This window comes from Bombus bifarius, unplaced genomic scaffold, assembly GCF_011952205.1.
Source record: "Bombus bifarius isolate JDL3187 unplaced genomic scaffold, Bbif_JDL3187 scf7180000008216, whole genome shotgun sequence".
NCBI classification, from domain to species: domain Eukaryota; kingdom Metazoa; phylum Arthropoda; class Insecta; order Hymenoptera; family Apidae; genus Bombus; species Bombus bifarius.
In genome coordinates this window covers 50,138-62,110 of record NW_022884518.1, presented here as the reverse complement: position 1 = coordinate 62,110, position 11,973 = coordinate 50,138, and the positions used below count along the sequence as shown (strand labels likewise).

General features: G+C 37.6%; 1 long non-coding RNA gene across 2 annotated transcripts; it reads left to right on the top strand.

The window, feature by feature from the left end:
• Positions 1-6,109: 6,109 nt before the first annotated feature.
• Positions 6,110-7,804, top strand: LOC117211081. 2 transcript variants are annotated; one of them, XR_004488199.1, is made up of 6 exons: positions 6,110-6,437; positions 6,511-6,719; positions 6,847-7,050; positions 7,214-7,372; positions 7,461-7,592; positions 7,675-7,804. It is a non-coding gene; the product is annotated as an uncharacterized LOC117211081 (long non-coding RNA). The 2 variants fall into 2 exon arrangements; XR_004488200.1 differs by lacking the exon at positions 6,847-7,050.
• Positions 7,805-11,973: the final 4,169 nt, after the last annotated feature.

Here is an 11,973-nt window from a genome sequence, read left to right as displayed (position 1 = left end):
GACTTTAATTTGTTCTGGTTTTGTTTGTTTTATTGTGTAACTATCCTTTCCAACAATATTGTTAAGTTGATCGATAAGCGGATCTATTATTTGCGCCTCAACAAATATTGGTGGTGGTTTTGTGATGTGTGTTGATTGGTTTGTGGTGTTGCTTGTTTGGTCGTCGTCTGATTCTTCTGTTAGCGAGCTGAAGGAGTTTCTTAGTAATTCTTGCAGCCATCGCTGCTTTTCCATATCTAGGTTGGCTGTTATTTTTCTTTTTTTGTTATAGCTGGCTACCTTCCAGCTTTCGTCCTGTTGAGTTGTTGCTTTGTTGTTTTCCATGTCAACTTCTATCGTGGCTGAGCAGTCCTGTCCTTGGTTTGTTGGTTGACTTGTTTTTAATATATCTGTTGTTTTGTGTATGTAATATTGTTCTTGTTTGTTTATAATTCTTATCGGTGGAATACTTTCCATGGTTGGTTTGCTAGTCTTCTTGATATAGGACACGGGTTTCCACCGTTTGGCTATAGGCGTAACAGTTCGTAGTTTTCTCTTCCCCACTTGCCGCACTTTCTCCGGAGCACTGTTTCACACGCCCGTTTAGCTCGGCTGCTCGGGCAGAACTGAATCCAAGAATTAACCGAGGAAGAGATAGAGAAAATAATTCGAGACAATCATAACGGTACGATAGGACATTCAGGAATCCAAAAGACATACCAAAGAATAAAAGAACGATATAAAATCTCACATTTATTAAATAAAGTCGAAGAGTTTATAAAGAGATGTGAAGCTTGTCAAAACGAGAAATTAACGCGGATTAGACCAAAAGAAGAACCAATAATATCTGACACACCATTACAACCTAACGACAAAATTGCTATGGACATCATAGGACCTATGACCAAAACTAAGAAAGAAAATCAATTTATACTCTCAATACATGACGAACTGACAAAATACTTGGTCCTAGTACCACTAACAACACAACAGATAGAATCCATAATAACTGCACTCTTAGAAAACTATATTTACATATTTTCTGCACCCAAAACAATTCTAACAGACAAGGGACAAAATTTCATTAGCGAACTCATGTTAAAATTCGAAGAGGTATTTAAGATTAAACACATTAAAACCACTAGCTTCCACCCTCAGTCAAATGGATCTCTAGAAAGAACACATGCCGTAGTAAAAGATATAATCCGTACAAGTCTGTATGATAATAATGATAAAGAATGGGATGAAATATTAAACTTCATATGTTTGGGTTATAAAACAGCTGTACACGAAGGTACCGGATTTTCATCTTTTAAACTAACATTCGGTAGAGACGCAAACCTACCATCAGCAATCGCGAGAACTTCGAATTTAACTTACAATGATATGTTTTCACTCTGGCAAAAACAATTAAATAAATATTTAGATATCGCGAGAAAAACATTAATAAACAGCAAAAAACGATACCTTCGAGACCAGAAAAGAAAGATAGTTCGAACTCAAACGGTATTTAAAGAAGGATATTTTGTATTAATCCATAATGATCACAAAAGAGACAAATTGGACACTGAATGGTTAGGGCCATACAGAATCCACTCTGTCAAAACCCCTTATTATGAAATTATGATTGATAATATTATAAAGAAAATACACGGCAATCGTCTAAAACCTTACCTTCCAGGTCGACACTCCTCTTTGCCGGAATAGTATCCGCACAAATAAATATTACACCATTAGAAGGAAACTTTGTATTTATAGAAAACATAAGAAAGGATATTTGTGTAGCGATACTGTCAATATTATTGCAGGATTAGACACTAGCGACGTATACGAGCAAATAAGCAAATAAAATCATATAAATCGACAATAAACTCACGCGCAACCAGCAAAGAATACGCTGAAGAGTTAGACGGATTTCAAAATCGCACCAATAACCTGAAACAACTCGCAAAACAATTGAAAACACACCCGAAGCAAACAAGGTTTACTTAACATCATAGGTTCCGTATCGAAAAGTCTGTTCGGAACTCTCGACGATGACGATCTTACACTCATAAACGAAAATATGGACAAACTATTCGATGACAACAATAAAATCAAGACTGTAATAGCTAATCAAACAGCACTTATTAGGAAAATTGTAAACTGGAAAAACCTACACCACCTAGAGAAATCATATAACGATGTATTAAAACAACAACAGCAGGCAAATATCGATAGATTTATGCTTAAAAAGATAATGAAACTCGACACCGCGATGCAAACTTTACACTTTCAGTTAGACGAGATACTTAAGGTCATAATATTAGGCAAACAGAGAATAATTAGCCCACAAATACTCGACCCCGATGAATTTATAGAAAACTACGCCAAAGCGATAGGCAACCAGATGTACAACACCGCGATCTATGCCAAAACCGAACATTTTCAGTTTATACTTGACATTAGTGATCTTAAAATCTTCACAATAGGTGACAAAATATTCCTTAAAATCACAGTACCTTTAGTTTCTAACATGGAATGGAATATATTACAGATATATCCTATCCCAAGTAAGAGAAATGGAGTATTTTTGGCTCCAGTAGTCGAACATCAGATATATTTAACTTCAGGACTTTCATGTATGAACACTGATATCGAATATCTCAACAAACTTTGTAAGAATCGTGCCGGAACCACTATATGCAAACAAACAGCACCAATCCATGATGGAAACTCGAGAACCGATTGTCACAGCGAAATAATAAACTTCAATCCTTATATCGAACATTGCCAAATAACTGTACTTAAGATTGAAGACATTAACTTTATACCGCTCAGAACTAGCAACAGCTACATTGCGATACCGGCAAACCCGATAGAAATAGACACAATTTGCCAAACGAAACACACCTTGCAAAAACTTGACAAGCCCTCCATCATAAGAGCCAACACTTCCTGCGATATATTGTACAAAGATGAACACATGCGTATAGGCGAGACAAAAAACGAAGTCAAATACGAAATCAAAACTAAAACCCTAGCAAAAACATACGATGGCTTCACTCATCTGTTGGACAAACTGGAGCGAGCACCAAAGATAATAGATAATTTACAAGGCTATAAGACCACGATCGATTAAATAAGCGACGAGATAAGAACTCTTAATTTCAAACATAGAATCAAAAGTATACAATATTGGGAGCTAACCACGCTCCAGATATTAGCGTACATAGCATTAGGCATGCTAGTTATATACGGATTAAAAAAGATAGGAGTATTCAAATGCATCAAAAAATGTATACCGAATACTTTATGTATCAATTTATTTTGCTGCCGAAATGAAACCGTAATCAACAGCCACAATGCGACATCCTCAGCAGTACCAAGTGCCCCGGTCGCAACATCCGACATCTATATCCCGACCAACTCATACCGCCTCGAAGAAGAAGAGGAATCAGCTGTGATTTTCAAGCCGCGCCGAATCCGATTCCACAAAAGTTTTCTGAAGAAAACTTGAGGGACCAAGTTCAATCTAAGAAGGGGGGAATGTCACAGACGAAATCCGACTAAGCAAAGCGATAAGATAGCGAAATTCCAAGCGCCTTAAAATGACTGACCATCGGAATAACATCCGGTCACTCCATCCGTTCTCCGAGATATATGATCGAAGCCTTTTCCCACTCCTACGTATAAAAGAATTTAAATACTCCCCCTAAAATCATCTAAGTCATTCTTGAACAGTCACGCCTAGAGCTCGGAAGTGTATTGTACACCAGAATGAAATAAAGTTTCTTTTTTTTTTCTTAAATTTCTTTTTATTTTACGTGACACTACCTCCGTCGCGTCGCATAAGGCGGCCTTGCTCTCGGCCACCTCGCTCACTACGATCGTTCTGTCGAATTCGATAAGTATGTCACCAGCCCTGGTCTTTCTCATACCCGTCGCCCCCTCGGTCGTATTCCTGGCGTCCATGATCTTTTTGTAAGTCTCGATCCAGTCCCGACCTTCCCCAACTTTGATCAAGACCGCCTCTTTCCTCCTCCGCGTATTCGTTGACCCTTTGCCGCCTACTCTCCCCCTCCCCCCCCCCTTTGTTGGCGCACGTACACCGGAGGATGGCAAACCCTGGGGTTCCCTCCTTTCCTTCCTTCTTCTGTCAACCGTGCTCCAACCCTCCGAATCCTCGCTCCTCGCTCTGTCCGTCTCCTCGTTGACAACCGACCTACCGCACATCTCCGCATAAGTAGGTTCCCCCTTCTTAGCTGTTGCGATCTTCCTCCCTTCACCGGGGACACCATCTTTCTTTTGGGGTACTCGGCTGCTACACTTTCGCTCCTTGCGACCGCTTCCACATTTCTATGGCCAGTCTTCAACCTCCTTCTTCTTCTCGTCTGACCGATACATTGGTCCAACGACAACACGATACCTTTTATCATGTTACCTATTTCTCGGATTCCCTCGTTCCTTTCCTTGTCGAGATTCAGCCTCTTCACCGGTGCGTTTAGCATTCGCACTGCCCCCGACAAGGCCTGCGTAAAACCCTTCATTTCGCTCATCGTAACCATTACTTCTTCTCCCTCGACCTCGCTATTCGGAGCGTCGATATCCTCCCTCGCGTTATCCTCCGCCTCACTACCCACCGGCAGCGGTTTCCTATATCTAGCGTGCGTACTTTCTTCTACCGCTCTCCCCTTTGTCATTTCTCCCTATAATCGGCGTACTCTGCTCGCTGTCTCCAACGCCGAACAACACTTCCTCCTTCCGATTCGTCACCGGCATCCTCCTCCATTTTTCCACTTGTAATCGGATGTCACGTAAACTTAAGGGTTGGTTGATGAAATAAAATAGCTGAGTCGTAACACTGCTATTAATACTGTTTTAATTAAACTTTATTATGAATTCAGCAATCACAATGTAATACACACTGAATTAACATAAATCACAATTAACTCCAACCACGTTATGTAAAACAGTTACAATGATACGTTAAGTACGCGACTGTTATAAGGGTAGAGACCGGTAAAGATATGTTGACTATTCTAAGGATACAGAATAAGTGAAGTTTATTGGCGATACTGTGTCTGAGGAAAGCTTGGGGTGGGTGTGTCTAAGGACACGGGACTATCGGATTTGTTGATGACAATTTTGGTTAAGGAAGTGAGGGCAGTGGACACCGTCTCCGATTGGATAATAAGACGGTTGGTGGACCAGGAAGGGTTTTAGTCGCTCTTGCGAGAAAGTTGCTAATGGAACATACCAGATGTGAAGAAAACAACTTTCTATGCTAACACGTGGTAGACAATAAACGTAAAGGAAATCTAAGACAAGAAATACTCGCTTGGTCCGAAGGACCTTAACTATGAAAATTCCAAGACCCCTGGTGGGTACTTAAGACTATTGAGGGTACGCGCCACGGATGTGCAGACATCTGGGTGCCATCCTGTCCGCGGTGTGTGGCCTGGTCTCTGATACGAATTGACGTTACACGGGCTGCGCTGAAGCCTCTTGCTTGGCTTGAATGGGCTGAACCCGTCTCCTTCCTTCTTTCCCTTCAAATTCGGTATCACGGTTCTCCCTCTTCCCTTCCTTTCTTAGCGTATGCGTCCCGTCGCCCTCGGCCACGTAGCTCCTCCCTCCTATCAAATCCAATTTGATTTCCCAAACCGTGGGGGTGCCCTGCACGAGGGGGTGCCTTGGGATCAACCTCCCCCCCCCTCCCCGCCGTTCTTCCAATAGCTTGATGACCGTCGGGTAGAGCTTGGGAAGCTACTCGAACTCCCGACGGGGCCTGGAGGCTCCGAAACCCCCTGCGCCGTAACTTTAATCCCTTTGTTTGCCTTATCCATATTTATTGAACATAAAAAGGTTTCATAGTCCATAAACATAGCCGGTCATCATATGTATCAGCCGTAATTACCGTTCAAACGAGAGATACTCGTGGTCCGAAAAACAAGCCAATGTCGTCATAATAATTCCCGTAATAATATCCTAATATCCTTTTCCATCGTCGATTTTTACGATTTATTTCGGTTTACTTTGAAACCACTTTCGCAACTGAGTTCGGCTCTATGTATTGCATACTCCCTGTCCAATACATTTATTGTACCGCCGCAGGTCGAAACTCTTAAAACTTTCTAACCCACGGTTCTACCGGTACACCATCAAACAACATGGCGGCACCCGTGATCTAAGTACATCGCTCAAGTCCATAACAACAACTTAAAATCGTAAAAATCATAATATGTACTCACTGTACTCTGTCCGATCAGGTGTTCTCTACAATATTCGCCCGCGTTGAGTGCTCTCCTCTCTCTTCGTTTGCATCTCGCCGCAATAACCACGCCAGTTCGTCGTTACACTGGATATACACCTCGCTTATATGCGGGACTTTCGATACCGAAACGTTGAATATTGCACATTTATCTTATACATTAACCACCTAATCCAGCTCTACTTAAAATTAAATATTAAATAACGTATCATTCCCTATATGCTATGCAACTACCTCCATTAAAATATATGAACCTAACCTCTTATTCTTTACTATAGGTTGGAATAAGGCACTGTTATCGCTTTAACTAAAGATTCAGAACAAATACACAACTACTACCAGCAAGAAAAGGCGGTCCAGATAATGTACAAAACCACTCAGGTTCCACTATATTTATCTTATGCCTATATAGATATGGTTTAACCACTATTGTTGCTACATTTGAATATTTCTCGTCTAACTTGGAAACTCGAACCCAATAATAAAGGTGCGTATTATATTCTTCCTATCCTATGACCACTTAATTGAAACAAGTTACTATTAATTTATATAACATCTCCTGCGCTATGTGATATACATTCTATTAATCCGTATGCCGATGTAATCTTCTATAGATTGGAACGACATAGCTGACATCACCTCAAATATCCAAACAAGCAATTACTTCTCTTTACTCTGTTACTTCTAACTATGTATTTAGGCTAAATAATCTATTACAAACTACATTCAGCACCTAGATCTTCTGCGGATCACCCAAACGAACAAAATTTAAAACCATCTACAACCTATCGACTTAAAACTTAGGAACGAACATATAAGTAGGTGACCACTCGAATTCATCCATCTTTAATTTAATTGCATATGGATATGATTTGCCATACTTGCCATCATTAAGAAAACTCCCATAATATATTGACCACTTTATCGAGAACATCATCCTACTAATAATTTGCAAATACTAAACGACTTTATTTAATTTAGGAAATATCACCACATTAATGGTCAACCCACGAGTGAAATACTACTCCATTAACTAGCTTACTTAGGATAAAGTTTAGTAATGCATACCAATCTGTCATTTATTATATTGCATATAAATTGCTACTAGGCCTATACCTACTACGATCAACATTTACCTTGGTAATTAAAACAATAGCCACATACCTTAATTACAACTTATCGACCTAACTCAACTTGCAACTACTGATCAACTTTGTTAAATTTTTAGGAAAATACCACTATATTAATGGTCTACCACGGATGAAATAATACCCCAGCGGCAAACTTATTTGGAATAAAATTCATTAATGCATATAAACTGCTACTAAGCCTATACCTACTACGATGAACATTTACCTTGGTAATTAATGCAATAGCCAAGTATCTTAATCGCAACTTATCGTCTTAACTCCATACTTGCAACTACTATGTTCAATTTTTAGGAAAATACCACCATATTAATGATCTCCCACGGGTGTAATAATACTCCATTGACATACTTATTAGGAATACTCCATCGACCCCCTTGTTTGGGATAAAATTAATACGTACAAATATATCCTTTATTACATAGCATATAAATTACTACCAAGCCTATCCCTTCTACATCCATATTTACCTTAGTAATCAAAATATAACCAAGTACCCAAAATAAAACTTATCAACGTTAATTGTCATAACTTAGTACAACATAATATATTCGCTAATCCCTCACTAATGGCCAAGTTGCTATATAACTTAACTTAACTCAATCTATCCCCTTATAATCCTATAATCATAGGCAGCCCAATATTAAACTAATACTTACTGAATGCAACTGGCCACGATGCATTGTACTCTTATCCTTGTTCTAATAAGATAAAACTCCCAATATAGAACTAAAATGCATAACTCCCCCGATTGGTCATATTTAAATTTACTTATAGTTTCTAATGGAACTTGCAAGAAAACTAATTGTCCTTATGCGCTTAAAACGAAGACCCAAGTTGCTGGGCTACCGGATTCAATACCTCACGCACAAAGCAACTCCTTAACTTATAATTACTCAATCTCATACATAAAACAATTTCTATATCGTAAAGCCCTTCTTTATTAAGGAATATATTACAAACAATGTTACTCTATTAATGGAGCTAATCATACATTTACTATCTTAATTACCACAATACTAATAACTTAATATAACTCGCTTCAAGCTTAAACTTACATTGTAATAGTAGCTTAATAATAGCTTAATACTAGCTTACTCTAAACAATAAGATATTATGAAGCCAACTATGATAACATAGACAACATTTGATTATAACGATATAACACACATATAACCCATCGCACCACTTTACACCTATTTATTATTGCTCATACATTATATCTTATGATTAACAACCATTCCTCATTAATAACCAAGTTTGTCCATATATAACGCATATAACTAAACTTTTTTCCTGCTCATATTGGCTAAATTTATCCTATACTTTCAAAAAAATTATTCTCCTTATAAGATAACAATACTAACCGTTACCATTACGCTCCATATATATAAATAATAATAAATAATAATAATATAAATAATAACATCACTCCACGCCACCAAAAACTTAACAAATAATGCGATAAAACATATACACTAATGTCCAAATCACTATATTTATATTATACATTTCTCCTATAGACTTTACGTGTCACCGTTGACACTACCTCTACAACCTATACTCCTCCACTTCCAATTTATTGAAACATTAGCTCAAAATACTCAATTAAATCTGCATTAAGAAACAAACTGTTAATCTGCTTGCTGTCTACGCACTAAATATTACCAAGCCCAGTAAAAAACATCATATCCTTACATATATGGGCCTGTTCTAACCTTGAACAACCTCCATTTTAACACTGGGTTTACGGGCGTTTCGTATATACCTATCTCTACGAGCACCCGTCAAATTGACGGGTAAACGAAAATATGCATTTTTCTTTAAAAAATCGATTTATTCAAATTAAGTCTGAAAGGAAGAATATTAGGCTTCACGTTTAAATAAATTATTAATAAATAAAGTCTCTTTTTTAAATTATCACTAAAAAAATAACAATAACATTAACGGTATAGGGTAATTATATCTATTGAGCGCATTTTTTACAAATATACTGAATGTTGTTTGTGCATTTTCCTCATACGATTTTTCTGCAATATATACAATAATTATTACTTCTATTTTTTTTTTTGCAATAACCCACTTGGCAACTTTTTCGCACTTCTGACGTTGAAGGTGACAGAAATGAAGCGTCTGATCTTTGGCAAATGTTCTCCTTGTTTTCTTTAGCTAATTCCTCGGCTAAACAAAATATGAATTCCTTTCTGCATATTTTCAATCTGGTGCACTCTTTATGTAATATCCGCGCGTTTATCGCTGCCAAATCCAAAATATTGAAAAAGACTTGAAGGGACCGTCAGAAACTCCCTGCTTTCACACTATATTTGTGTGCCATTTGGTCAATAACGTCCACACCAAACTTTGTTTTATTGTAAAAAGCAATGGTTTTTGGAACACGTTTATAATTATCTTCTATTCGTACACCTGTATGTTTGCTGCTTAGAAGGAGGACTTTTACTTTAGGTTTACTTTTATACACAGTAAGTGTGCAGTTTTCTGATTTATATAAATCTGAGGAAAACAAAGTCATCTTGTCCTTTTTTTCCTTCCCTGGTTATGGCAGTTCTTTTTTATTCGACCAGATGGCCTCAACCAAAGTTGTTTTTTGTGCTAGCAATTTTTTAGCTAGCGGGATGCTTGTAAAGAAATTGTCTATCGTTATATTTCTGCCTCATTGTAAATATGGTTCGGCTAATTTTAGTGTTACAAACCCGCTCAACGGTATTGAGCATCGATCGCGATTGAGAAATGCCGAATTGGAGGCATCTTAGTAAAGACTTTTCTTTCATTGTTATATTTATTATTGGAGGAATGACTTTATGTACGAAGCAAACATATAAGGTTTATTTCTGAAATCAGCTAAGCCGTCAATTTGACGGGTCCTGTAGAGATAAGTATACTACATACAGATTTAAAAAATTAGAAAGCCTAGGAAAAAATAATTTTGTGTATAAATTCTTTAGATGAAATGATTAATTTACGATGCAAAATGGTTAAAATTGGTGCAATTGGTGCAATTGGTTTTTGAGATATTTCATTTCGAAGTTCGAAATCCGTCAAATTGACGGCTCCCGTAAACCTAGTGTTAATATTCAAATTTCCACATATTTAAATCATTAAATCCTTATGTCCACAATATTCCATCGACATGATAATCATAATCATTCATTTTCTTTGATCACCAATATGATCTTTTATCCTATGTGTAACTACTGTTCAAACCGCGATATATACCTATTATATTATATATAACTATTTATAACTAAATAGTTTATACGTCTTTCACAGTCAATATTTTTCCAGTTCCACTGTCTCTGTCAATATACAATGCCTTAAATCACTGCTTTTTAATTAGCTGCAATTCCTCGAGTAAATCTAGTCAAATCTAGCGAAGGGAAAAAAGGACAAGATGACTTTGTTTTCCTCACATTTATATAAATCGGAAAACTGCACGCTTACTGTGTATAAATGTAAATCTAACGTAAAAGTCCTCCTTTTAAGCACCAAACATACAGGTGTACAAGTAGAAGACAATTATAAACGTGTTCCAAAAACCATTACCTGTTATAATAAAACAAAGTTTGGTGTGGACGTCGTTGACCAGATAACACGCAAATATAGTGTGAAAGCAGAGTTTCCGATGGCCCCTTCAAGTTTTTTTCAATATTTTAGATTTGGCAGCGATAAAGGCGTGAATATTATATAAAGAGTGCACCAGATCGAAAATATTCTGAAAGGAGTAAGGATAATCAATATGGACAGAGGACTGGCCAGGAAACACAAGGCAGGTAAAATACCCAATGTGCGGTCAGCCTCTGTCCATACTTATGTTTTAGAGGATTTTAAAACTATTAATACGAGACGTAATGTCGAAAATTTTAAATACTTAACGAAGGAAATGGATGCAGATAATTTTATTTTAAAATTTGACCTAAATTGTCAAAAATTATTTATACATGTCGGAGATGAATGAACATCGGGATTTCCCGTCTGGAATGTTGGGAAAACCCCCAATACCCTAGTCCAGACTTTTACTATAGCTACACTTAAGTAATAAAAATAAGAAATAGTTTTAATGTTCCAATCTGGCTTTATGACGATAGGTTCGGGCTCGAAGTGACATAACGGGTCACTGGACGTAGCCACGGTCACGGGAGGGACGTGTACCTGACAGAGGTATGGAATGATTATATGGCTCTCCTTAAAAACAAAAATTGACCCGAGAGGTGGACACAGGAATATATAAAGGCAGTATTATTTGGATTAGGGGTTAGTCAGTTAGTTAGTTAGTCGTTGGGCGAATTGCTGATTGAGTTATCGAGAAAGTTATCCGAATCGTGGATTACGTTGGTACTCGTCATCCCGTGGACCGTGGATTTGTTATCGAACCTGAATTCGTTGTCCATCATTTCGACCATCCTATCGCCGCTATTACTCATAGTGTAATTAGTGTCTCTTGTAGTGTCCACATTTGTACCAATAAACATTAGCTACATCCGCGATGGTAAAGTAAGTAAAGGTTCATCGAACGCCCCCAAAATTCGAACCTTAATTCGACATACATAATTCTAAAGACGAAGACGCATATGGAGA